At 51.6% G+C, this 11,451-nt stretch overlaps 2 pseudogenes; both read left to right on the forward strand.

Moving 5' to 3' along the window:
- The first annotated feature begins 2,086 nt into the window (after positions 1-2,086).
- On the forward strand, positions 2,087-2,205 carry LOC143949380 (5S ribosomal RNA; annotated as a pseudogene).
- Positions 2,206-2,528: 323 nt separating this feature from the next.
- Positions 2,529-2,647, forward strand: LOC143946359 (5S ribosomal RNA; annotated as a pseudogene).
- Positions 2,648-11,451: the final 8,804 nt, after the last annotated feature.

Genomic DNA, 11,451 nt, shown 5'->3' on the forward strand with positions numbered 1-11,451 from the left:
TTTCGAACAGGCTGTTCGGTCAAGTGTAGAAGGCACGCTACTGGGAACCCAAAAGTTCCTCAAGGTCGGGCATGCCCAGAAAAGGTGTCCCATGGTCCCCATATCTGAATTTCACCTCCAACAAACATCCGGGATCGATCTATCCATTTTATTCAGAAGGTATGGGACTCTATACCAGCGTGAGACTATCTTGTATCTTGATATTGGTTTGCGATGGAAGCTTTATGTACTAAGGTCAGGATCTTCCCTATCTGTTGTGGGGTAAATGTGATGCCTAAGTCCCTCTCCCATTTGTGGATAAATGGTGGGGTCGACTCCTCCTCCTGACTACACAATAGGTTGTACAGGAGGGAGAGGGTGTGTCGCACAGGTTCCCTTTTGTGACAGATGGATTTATAGGGTGTCAGGTCTCTAGGAGTTTTGGGGGCCCTTTGTATGGCCAGAAGAAAGGGACGAAGTTGATAAGCACTAAACAAGTCAAGCGGAGGGTCAGAAAGCTCGGCGTCAGTTTGCGTGGTCGGGAGCCCTCCCGTGGGCCACACCTCTCCCAGACGCTGTTTCCCCACCACTGTCAACTGTCGCAGTTTCTTGTTGGTAAATCCCGGTGGGAAGTCTGGATTACCTATAACCGGAGTCATTGGTGATGGCAGGGGAGCAATGTGTGTGCAGCGGAACAACCTCCGCACAACAGCCAACGTAGCTCCCACTACGGGGTGACCTCTGAGGTCTTTTGGTAGGGAGGACAGGAGCCACGGGGAGGTCAATAGGGGAATGGATCCATCCTCAATCTCCATCTCCACCCACTGCTTGTGTGGGCCATTACAATGCCAATCAACGACTCTCCCTAGCAGAGTCACTCTGTAGTATTGTCTGAGATCTGGGAGACCCAGACCCCCCTTGTCCTTTGGTCTGGCAAGCAATTGCAAACGGGCTCTGGGCGGTTTGCGCGCTCAAATAAAGTCCCGGAGCAGCACCTGCAGTTGTCTGAAAAAAATTGGGGGTAACCAGATCAGTAATGTCTGGAACATGTATAAGATCCGAGGGAGGGCCATCATTTTGAATGCATTACAGCGCCCGAACCAGGTCAGTGTTAAAGCATGCCAGTTTCCCAAATCAGATTTCAGTCTATCCAGGAGAGGGACAAAATTAAGCAGGTACAATTGCGCTAAATCCGCTGCGATGTCAACGCCCAGTTAACGTATAGATTTTTCAGCCCAGTAGAATGGAAAAGCGGACCGGAGCCTCTTGGCCTCACCATCCGGGACCGATATATTCAATACAGCCGACTTGGCGCAATTGTTTTTATAGTTTGATAGGCTGCCGTGTCGCTGTAGAGACGCAAGTATTTTGGGAAGCAAAATGTGTGGATTGGAGACGGAAAAAATTAGATCGTCAGCGTACGCCGCAATTTTGTGGTGTGCCGAGGGTTTGGATATGCCAGTAATATTCGGGTCATTCCGAACGTGACACATAAGTGGTTCCAGTGTCAGAATTAAAATTAGGGGAGACAGAGGGCACCCCTGCCTCGTCCCATTAGTGATGGGGAAAGAGTCCGAGCACCCCTCGGTCACCCGTACCGCTGCCGACGGCGTGGAGTAAAGCGACATTACCCAGCTCATCATGTTGGGGCCAAGACCTATATGTTCCAGGGTGGCCTGCATAAAGTGCCAGGCCACCCTGTCAAAGTCCTTCTCCACGTCCGTTGACAACATAAGCAAGGGCCTTCCCTGTTAATGCGCCGCATGGATTAAATTGAGGACTCGGGCCGTATTGTCTCTAGCTTCCGACTTATTTATATTTTTTTGCTTGTTTCCCAAGGTGACCATCTTGGCGTTTGTCAAGAGGGTTGAAAGTGCCTGAAGAGATTGCCTACGGGCACATCACCCTGAAAGCACCCGATCTCGTTTGATGTTGGAGGCTAATAGAGTCGGGCCTTGTTAGTACCTGGATGGGAGACCGCCTGGGAATACCAGGTGTCGTAGACTTCTTTTTATGTTGTTGGCGTTGACCTGTTTTTTTTTTCGCTTATTTCCCAAAGTGACCATCTTGGTGTTTGTCAAGAGGGTTGAGAGTGCCTGAAGAGATTGCCTATGGCCACATCACTCCGAAAGCACCCAATCTCATCTGATCTTGGAGGCTAAGAAGAGTCTGGCCTGGTTAGTACCTGGATGGGAGACCACCTGGGATTACCAGTTATTGTAGGCTTCTTTTTATGTTGTTGGCGTTGATTCGTTTTTTTTTTTTTCTTGTTTCCCAAGGTGACCATCTTGGCATTTGTCAAGAGGGTTGAGAGTGCCCAAAGAGATCGCTTACAGCAGCATCACCCTGAAAGAGCCCTATCTCTTCTCTTCTCTGAGGCTAAGAAGGGTTGGGCCTAGTTAGTACCTGGATGGGAGATGGCGTTGGAATACCAGGTGCCGTAGTCTTCTTTTTATGTTGTTGACATTGACCTGTTTTTTTTTTTCACTTGTTTCCCAAGGTGACCATCTTGGCATTTGTCAAGAGGGTTGAGAGTGCCCGAAGAGATCACCTATGGCCCCATCACCCTGAAAGCGCCCAATCTCGTCTGATCTCGGATGCTAAACAGTGTCGGGCCTGGTTAGTACCTGGATGGGAGACCGCCTGGGAATACCAGGTGCCATAGGCTTCTGTTTTTTTTATTTTTTATTTAGTAGTATGCGACATACAATGTAAAGGCAACTTCACAGAATGTGTGATACAAATAGTTACAATCAAATGATCATATTGCATGGATATCAGAGCCAATGGTAAGAAGTCTGAGGAGAATAGCACGTGTACAGCTTTGCGGTCATATCAAGATGAGATTAAAGCTCCATCTCGTTGGGATCCTCTACCACTTAAAATATTATTGATACTAGCCCTGCTACCCTCGAAGAGTTTAGATATCCATAGATAGGGGAAGAGTATTGTGTAGTAGTCAAATGGGGTCGGAACATACCATTTTCTTTTCCCTTTTTTGAGTTAAGAAGGGAAATAGTAGAACTGAAAGGAGGGAGAAGGGGAAAGAGAAGATTGGGGAAGGAAATGGCAGAAAAGGAAAAGAAGGGGTAAGGGGGTGTCGTGGGTAGAGTGGATAGGGTGGGGTCCCCTCCCAGGGAGCAAGAGACGCCCTCGGCTCACCAGCTCATCAGCTGTCCAACGTTTGGAACAGCGATCTCCAACGATCACCATGAGCTTACTATGTCTCGCGGAGGTATTCTTCCGAAAAGCGAAACTGGGTCCAGTAGAACCATCTGTTCCCATGCTCCTCCGTTTTATCCCTCATTGTGGCAGTCAGGTCTTCCATTCGTTCAATATCATTTACCCTTGCGAACCACTGGGTCACCATTGGAGCAGATTGCTCTTTCCACTGACTTGGGATGCAGGCCCTAGCTGCATTGAGGAGATGTTTAAGTAAGGACTTATGATAACGCTTTCTCGACATAGGAGTTAGATTGAGAAGAACTGCTGCGGGATCATTGGCTAAGGAAATGTCTGCGAACTTGTGGATGAGTCTCAGGACAGGCTGCCAGAATGTTTGTAATTTAGGGCATTCCCAGAAAATGTGGAGAATGGTGCCAGTCTGTTGCCCACAGTGACAGCAGCGGTCAGATTGACCGGGGAATATTTTGGCCAACACCACCGGTGTACGATACCAGCGTGTGATCAGCTTATATGAGATATCCTGATATTTACTGCAGAGTGACGACTTATGGGCGAAAAAGAGTATTCTGTCCTTCTGTGGTTTGGAGAATGTAGTTTGTAAGTCCCTTTTCCATTTAGCTAGGAAGGGTGGATCCGTGGAGGATTGTGCGTCTGTCAGGATTTGGTAGGACCTAGAGAGGGAACCACGAATTGGGCCATCATCCAGGCAAAGTTCCTCGAAGGGGTGGAATTGTCTAGAGAAGAACGAATGGTTAGGTAGTGGTCCGAGGAAATGGATTAGCTGTCTAGCTCTCCAGCTATGCAATGCAACAGGTACTTGCTCTAGCAGTATGGTCCCCGTGGGAATCAAGCCCGTGGGTCCAAGAAATAGGGCTGCTCTCAGAAGCCCTTTCGGGGCTTGCCTGGTAAAGGCCTGGTCAGACAGGCCCGGAGGGAATCTAGGATGTCCAATAATTGGGGTCATAGGAGAAGGGAAGTTAGTCAGGTGGGAAAGGTGAAAAAAACTATCCATCTCGGCGAGCGAGGGGCCAATTAACGGGTGAGTAGTCACACAGGGCTCCAATGGCCTCCCCGCCCAAGGCAGACCAGCCAGTGGAACCCGCGCCATCTCCTGCTCTAGCTTGACCCATAGCTTCAGTTCCCCATGCCGGTGTCTTATCACATATGGTTCCCCATCGGATAGTGTCCGCTGTGTACTGCGCATGCGCAGTACACAGCAACACAGATTCCGAAAATTGCCGAGCATGAACGGCGCCTGCACACCGAGTCCAGGTTCTATCCCCGCTATCCAAGTGGACATAGAGTAAGAATATAAAAGAGCCGAGCGCAGCGAGGCCGAGCCCGAAGCGTGGCGAGCGAAGCTCGCCTGCGAGGGACCCTCTAATATTCACAACCCTATGTCCGCTTGGATGGTGGGGCTACCACCTCCACTCACCGCGCAGGCGCCGTTCAGCTTCGGAGATTTTCCGAAGCTTCGTCTGCTCCGTACTGCGCATGCGGACACTATATCATGGCCGGACAGTATATGGCAGAACACCGGCACCAGTCAACCACCGGTGTCATGTGCGTCGCTGTGTAATATAGAGCAGGGTCCGGGAAGCCAATACCTCCCCGCAATTTCGGTCGCAATAGCATTGCCCTACCAATACGCATATGTTTTCCGCACCAGAGGAACTTGATAAAGATTGAGCGAACCGCATGAAAGAAAGTCTGGGGTATTTTGATAGGTAAGGCTTGTAGTAGATAGAGAAGTCGTGGCATCGCGTTCATCTTCAACACATTACAGCGTCCGAACCATGACAGAGCTAGTGGGTCCCATCTTTTAAGGTCCGCTGTAAGCCCATAGGCTTCTTTTTATGTTGTTGGCTTTGACCTGTTTTTTTTGCTTGTTTCTCAAGGCGACCATCTTGGCGTTTGTCAAGAGGGTTGGGCGTGTCTTGAAGAGAACGCTTACGGCCACATCAACCTGAAAGCACCCGATGTCGTCTGATTTCAGAGGCTAAGCAGCGTCAGGCCTGGTTAGTACCTGGATGGGAGACTCCCTGGGAAGACCAGGTGCCATAGAAGGATCTGGTCTGGTTAGTGTCTTTTTTTTTTTTTATTCTTTATTTATGGATTGCAGGTAATACAGAGACAAACTGTAAAAGACATAGATCCCTCAGTTTTCCAGGTTAACAAAAATACATAGTTAATACTTCGTGGGGGACCGGGGGAAACCTAACAACTTATGTCAGCAGCAGCCCCTGCCGTGGCTAGGCCACCACATTATCCCACTCTAATGATCTGGCACCCCAGTGTCTACTTATAAACCAGGGCAGTCCCCGGGGCGATCCCCCTCAAGGCCCAGACTGAGGGGCCTCTAACATCGGTCACCTTCATTCTATTGGTCAAAGAGCTCAGCCGGGACCACCCCGAGGGCCGCCAACCCCTGGCTGGGAAATCGAGGGAACAAAACGAAAAGATCCTTGCAATCACCATGTATTTTAATTATACTTGGGAGTTAGGGGGTAGGGAAAGAGGGGGGAGCAAATGGGCAGGAGAAGGGGATGGGGGTAGAAAGAATGAAAGTTATAGGGGGCTAACAGTGCTACGAGGCAGACGGGGGAGAGAGTGAACCAGGGTGGTATACGAGAAGGGAGAGAAAGAAAGAGGACTCCGATGGGTTCCCACGGCCGGACCCTTCCCTCTATACACGTGCCAGAGCCTACAGATAGGATCTGTATGCGTTGGAAAACCTGAACAGGCTCCAAGACAACCAACGAGCAGTGTGCTCTTCCTCCCTGTCGCCTAACGCTGATGTGAGCTGTTCCATACGGTAGATGTCGAGTCCAGGTTCTATCCCCACTATCCAAGTGGACACAGAGTAAGAATATAAAAGAGCCGAGCGCAGCGAGGCCGAGCCCGAAGCGTGGCGAGCGAAGCGTGGCGAGCGAAGCGTGGCGAGCGAAGCTCGCCTGCGAGGGGCCCTCTAATATTCACAACCCTATGTCCGCTTGGATGGTGGGGCTACCACCTCCACTCACCGCGCAGGCGCCGTTCAGCTTCGGAGATTTTCCGAAGCTTCGTCTGCTCCGTACTGCGCATGCGCAGTACGGCGCGGACACTATATCATGGCCGGACAGTATATGGCAGAACACCGGCACCAGTCAACCACCGGTGTCATGTGCGTCGCTGTGTAATATAGAGCAGGGTCCGGGAAGCCAATACCTCCCCGCAATTTCGGTCGCAATAGCATTGCCCTACCAATACGCATATGTTTTCCGCGCCAGAGGAACTTGATAAAGATTGAGTGAACCGCATGAAAGAAAGTCTGGGGTATTTTGATAGGTAAGGCTTGTAGTAGATACAGAAGTCGTGGCATCGCGTTCATCTTCAACACATTACAGCGTCCGAACCATGACAGAGCTAGTGGGTCCCAACTTTTAAGGTCCGCTGTAAGCCCATAGGCTTCTTTTTATGTTGTTGGCTTTGACCTGTTTTTTTTTGCTTGTTTCTCAAGGTGAGCATCTTGGCGTTTGTCAAGAGGGTTGGGCGTGTCTTGAAGAGAACGCTTACGGCCACATCAACCTGAAAGAACCCGATCTCGTCTGATTTCAGAGGCTAAGCAGCGTCAGGCCTGGTTAGTACCTGGATGGGAGACTCCTTGGGAAGACCAGGTGCCATAGAAGGATCTGGTCTGGTTAGTGTCTTGATTGGGAGATCGCCTGGGAATACTGGATGCCGTAGGCTTCTTTTTATGTTGTTGGCTTTGACCTGTTTTTTTTAGCTTGTTTCCCAAGGTGACCATCTTGGCCTTTGTCAAGAGGCTTCAGAGTGCCCAAAGAGAGTGCCTACGGCCAAATCACTATACTATATATCTATATCTATAATAATAAATAATATTTTTAGTTATTATATATAAGATACTATATAGGGGATTTGGCCGTAGGCACTCTCTTTGGGCACTCTGAAGCCTCTTGACAAAGGCCAAGATGGTCACCTTGGGAAACAAGCTAAAAAAAACAGGTCAAAGCCAACAACATAAAAAGAAGCCTACGGCATCCAGTATTCCCAGGCGATCTCCCAATCAAGACACTAACCAGGGGGGGCGTGGCCTAGGCATGAAGGAGTGAGGACGCTCTTTTCCGGAGCTCCCGGTCCGTGACCCCTCCGCACCCCTTTACCACAGTTTGGTCGCATATTTCGGCATCGCCGACATCTCCGCGCTTCGGCGGAACACAGCCAGCCGAGCGGGGTCCGCCGCTGCTGCCATGGACAGGTACTTGGTCCCGCTGCAGCCTCCGGCCTCCACGCCGGATCCAGCCAAGATGGCGCCCGCGGCCTCCGGCGCTCCAGGACACGCGGCACAGAGGGAAGGTGAGCAGACTGCTATGCAGGGACACGACATGCCCCCGTTCTCCCCGCCTAGTGACTTGTCCCCGTGTCTCCCCCGCTCACTGTCCATGGCCTCGCTTGACAGCCCGGACCATAGCGGCCTGCCACCCTGGTTCCCTCACAACTCCCAACTGTCCCAGAGACCCTCCCGCAGTGGAAGCCTCATCCCAGGACCGAATGGCCAGGCTGCTCTCGCCTCAGACACACAGGGGGACCCACCGCTGCCACCAGCACCAGCATTATTGGGGGACAAGGCCATCCTAGCTTTACTCCAAAACCTTCCCACTAAAGCAGACTTTAGCTGTATGGCAGCCAGGATTGAAACGACCTTGTGACATGAAATCGCAGGGGTCAAACGTGACGTGTCGGCTACGAACGAGCGGGTGACCACCCTGGCATCGGATGTGACCTCCCTGACCACTGATGTTTCTGGCCTGCAAGCCGCACATGATACCCTTCCTGACAGAGTGGCACAGTTGCAACTCCTAGTGGATGACCTTGAGAATCGCAACCGCAGATGCAACATCAGGATCAGAGACTTGCCCGAAGCCACTGGCCAGGCAGACCTCAAAGCCACAGTTACAGCTATATTTAACGCCTGTCTGGACTGCGCTGCTGACACAGCCATTGATAGAGTCCACAGGACCCTGGGCCCCAGGAGCCCCACAGAGAACCGGCCACGTGACGTTTTATGCTGTCTCCACAATTACTCAGTTAGGGAGGATGTCCTGCAAGCGTCGTGGCGCAAAGGCAGCATTGATTTTGACGGGGCCCAAGTCACCCTTCTGCCAGATGTATCCCGCAAGACCTTCCAGATGAGACGCTATCTGCGACCCCTTCTGGAACACCTAACTGAACGGAGGATTCCATACAAGTGGGGCCATCCGTTTCACCTTATAGTGCGCAAAAATGGGAGGCCCCTTGCGCTACGACACCCTTCGGAGGTCCCGTCCTTTCTGGAGGCTTTGGGCCTGCCCTCGGTTCAGGTCCCCGACTGGTTGGCTCCTGTTGTCCCCCAGGGAGCAGTGGCCCCGACGAACAACCCCTCAACCAGGCCACAGAGAGTGAGACGCCACCGTCGATCCCAACGTCAGAGATCGCAGGCCCCCCAAGATCGTGAACCCTGAGAGAGTACAGTAATTTTCCGTTATTCCTGTGTTATACCCTTTTTTTTTTGTTTTCTTTTTCTCTACCAACATAGACGGCTGGAGTATCCAGCTTTGTGTTGTTTACCATGCCACGGGCCATTGTTCCCAGTGCCCCCGCTAGGGGAGAGGAAGGACATTGGAAGAACAGAGTTGGACACTGCGCTTCCTGGACGAAGCCCTGAGTCATTGGCGGTACTGTTCACCATTCTCGTTACTGTTTATCTACAGGTGCCCTAGTCTCGGCGCTCTTTGTGTTTTTGGACTGCCTGGTGGTGCCCCCCGGGTGCCCCTGGGCGGCGTTCCCGCTCCCTCCCCCTCTCCCCCCCCCCCCCCCCTTTTTTCCATTTTTTTTTGGGATGGGGGGGAGGGGCGGGTGCCTGGGTGGTATAAATTTATCTATACTCTGTGTTGAAAAGTTTAATATGTTGGTCTAATTATGCACTGTTCTACTGTTGTTAACTGCCCGATACCTGCTGCAGTGATGTTCTATAATGCGTTTGATGTCGTAGTTAAGATGCCAAAGAAGCTCCGTGCACGCCCGATTGCGACTGCATGGACCATGGGATGCTGGAGGGGTACTGCACCGACGAGTTCCTCCCTCTGCAGTGCCTTACCTCTTCCCCCACTAGGCCCCTCTGCCCTAACCGGCAGGTTCTCTCCGATAGGAGCTTTAGCAATTCCCCGATCTATCCCCACCCCTCCTACCCTCCTCCTCCCTACTAACTCCGGACCTTCTCCGCTTCGTTACTGCTTTTCCTTTTTCTCCTCCTCTTCCTCTGTGCTTGAACTCTATATCTACTACTGACTCTGGTGGGGACCGCCGGCCGGGTACCACTGCCGTCATGGCCCTGAAGCTGGTTTCCTGGAATGTGAAAGGGCTGAATGTACCTGAAAAAAGGTCCAGCTGCCTAACAGAATTGTGGCGGATGAAGCCCCAAATAGTTTTCCTCCAGGAGACCCATTTCAGGACAGACCAAATACCACGGCTTTATAGTAATGCAGCCAGTATAGCCCTGGCTGCATTCTCGGAGGGTACTTTGATCGTTGGGGGGGACTTTAACCTCACCTTGGACCCCCGCAGAGACTCATCATCGGGCACCTCTGCGATTTCTGCGAGAACGCGTTCACACATAAGAGACCTGCTACACTCCCACCGACTGATCGATGTGTGGCGTACGCTTCACCCACAGGATAGGGACTATACGTTCTTTTCCACCGCTCATGGTTCTTACTCACGTATAGATATGTTTTTAGTCGACCCACAATGCTATCCCGGCGGTCACAGACACTCAGATAGGCCACATATCTGACCATGCCCCGATTTCTTTGATGCTGAAGCTACAACAGGAGTCGCGTGGTCAGTCCTGGTGGAGACTGAACGAGTCTCTCCTGAAGGACCCTGAGACCCACGCAGACCTGCTTAGGGAATTAGAAAGTTACTTTGATCATAACCGTGATTCTGTTTCCAACCCCCTCATGTTATGGGCGGCTCATAAATGCTACATTAGGGGCATTCTTATTAAACATGGTCATAGACTCAAAGTGGCCAAAACTGAGGCTCTCTCCAAACGTATTGCCAAGTTGCATGCGTGTGAACAACGACACAAATCCCAGCCGACTGCTGCGCTGGAGGTGAGAGATCTTAGAGAACAAATCAGAGATTTCTCTCTCTTTCAGGCTAGAACCAGACTCATGTGGGTCCGCAGGACGTATTATGAATATGGAGACAAGTGTAGTAGGTCCCTAGCGAACTCCCTGCGTGCCCAACGCAACGCGTCCTTCATTCCAACCATAACCTCCCCTTCGGGTGCCAAGCTTCATGATTCACGGGAGATAGCGGAGTGTTTCCGATCTTTCTATGAAGCCCTTTATAACTTGCACCCCCGGGACTCAGGAGATGCCCTCCAGGCCGGCACAGCGGCCATTGATGAGTACCTAGCTTCGGCAAACCTCCCGTCGCTTACACAGGAAGAGATAGAGCTTCTCTCGCAACCTATCTCCCCGGAGGAATTGTCGGCAGCGTTAAGAGACTCACCCAAGGGCAAGGCACCAGGCCCAGATGGGTTTACGGTCCCTTATTATAAGGCCTTCCTCTCCCTGTTGTCCACGCCGTTTGTGTCAGCTTTTAACGCCCTATTGGAGGGCCAGACCTTTCCACCTGAGCTGTTGCAGGCAAGCATCTCGGTCATACCCAAGCCGGAGAAGGATCCGCTTCTCTGTGCGAACTACAGGCCCATCTCCTTATTAAACAGCGACCTTAAGCTCTTCACTAAGATACTGGCGGAGCGGTTGGTGCCCATTCTCCAACGCCTGATACCTCTGGATCAGGTGGGGTTTATTCGTAACAGGGAAGCCCGAGACAACACTACCAGGACAATCAATGTTATAGAACGCGCCAGACGCCTTAAACTACCGATTATGTTGCTCTCTGTGGACACAGAAAAAGCGTTTGACAGGGTGAGCTGGCCTTTTTTGCTAGCCACACTGCGAAGCCTGGGTGTACCCCCCCCCATGCTTTCATGGGTTACAGCTCTTTACTCGTCACCGACGGCGATGGTTAGGGTCAATGGGTTTGCCTCGTCGCGTTTCACTATTGGCAATGGAACGAGGCAGAGATGCCCGTTGTCCCCCCTTTTGTTTGTCCTATCGCTTGAACCCTTGCTGCACCACATCAGGCAGAACATAGACATCAAGGGACTGGACACCCCCTCACACCACCATAAGGTCGCAGCCTTTGCAGATGACCTCTTGTTCTATGTCTCAG

This window comes from Lithobates pipiens, unplaced genomic scaffold, assembly GCF_037356315.1.
Source record: "Lithobates pipiens isolate NorthernLeopardFrog02 unplaced genomic scaffold, aLitPip1_a1.2 Scaffold_30, whole genome shotgun sequence".
NCBI classification, from domain to species: domain Eukaryota; kingdom Metazoa; phylum Chordata; class Amphibia; order Anura; family Ranidae; genus Lithobates; species Lithobates pipiens.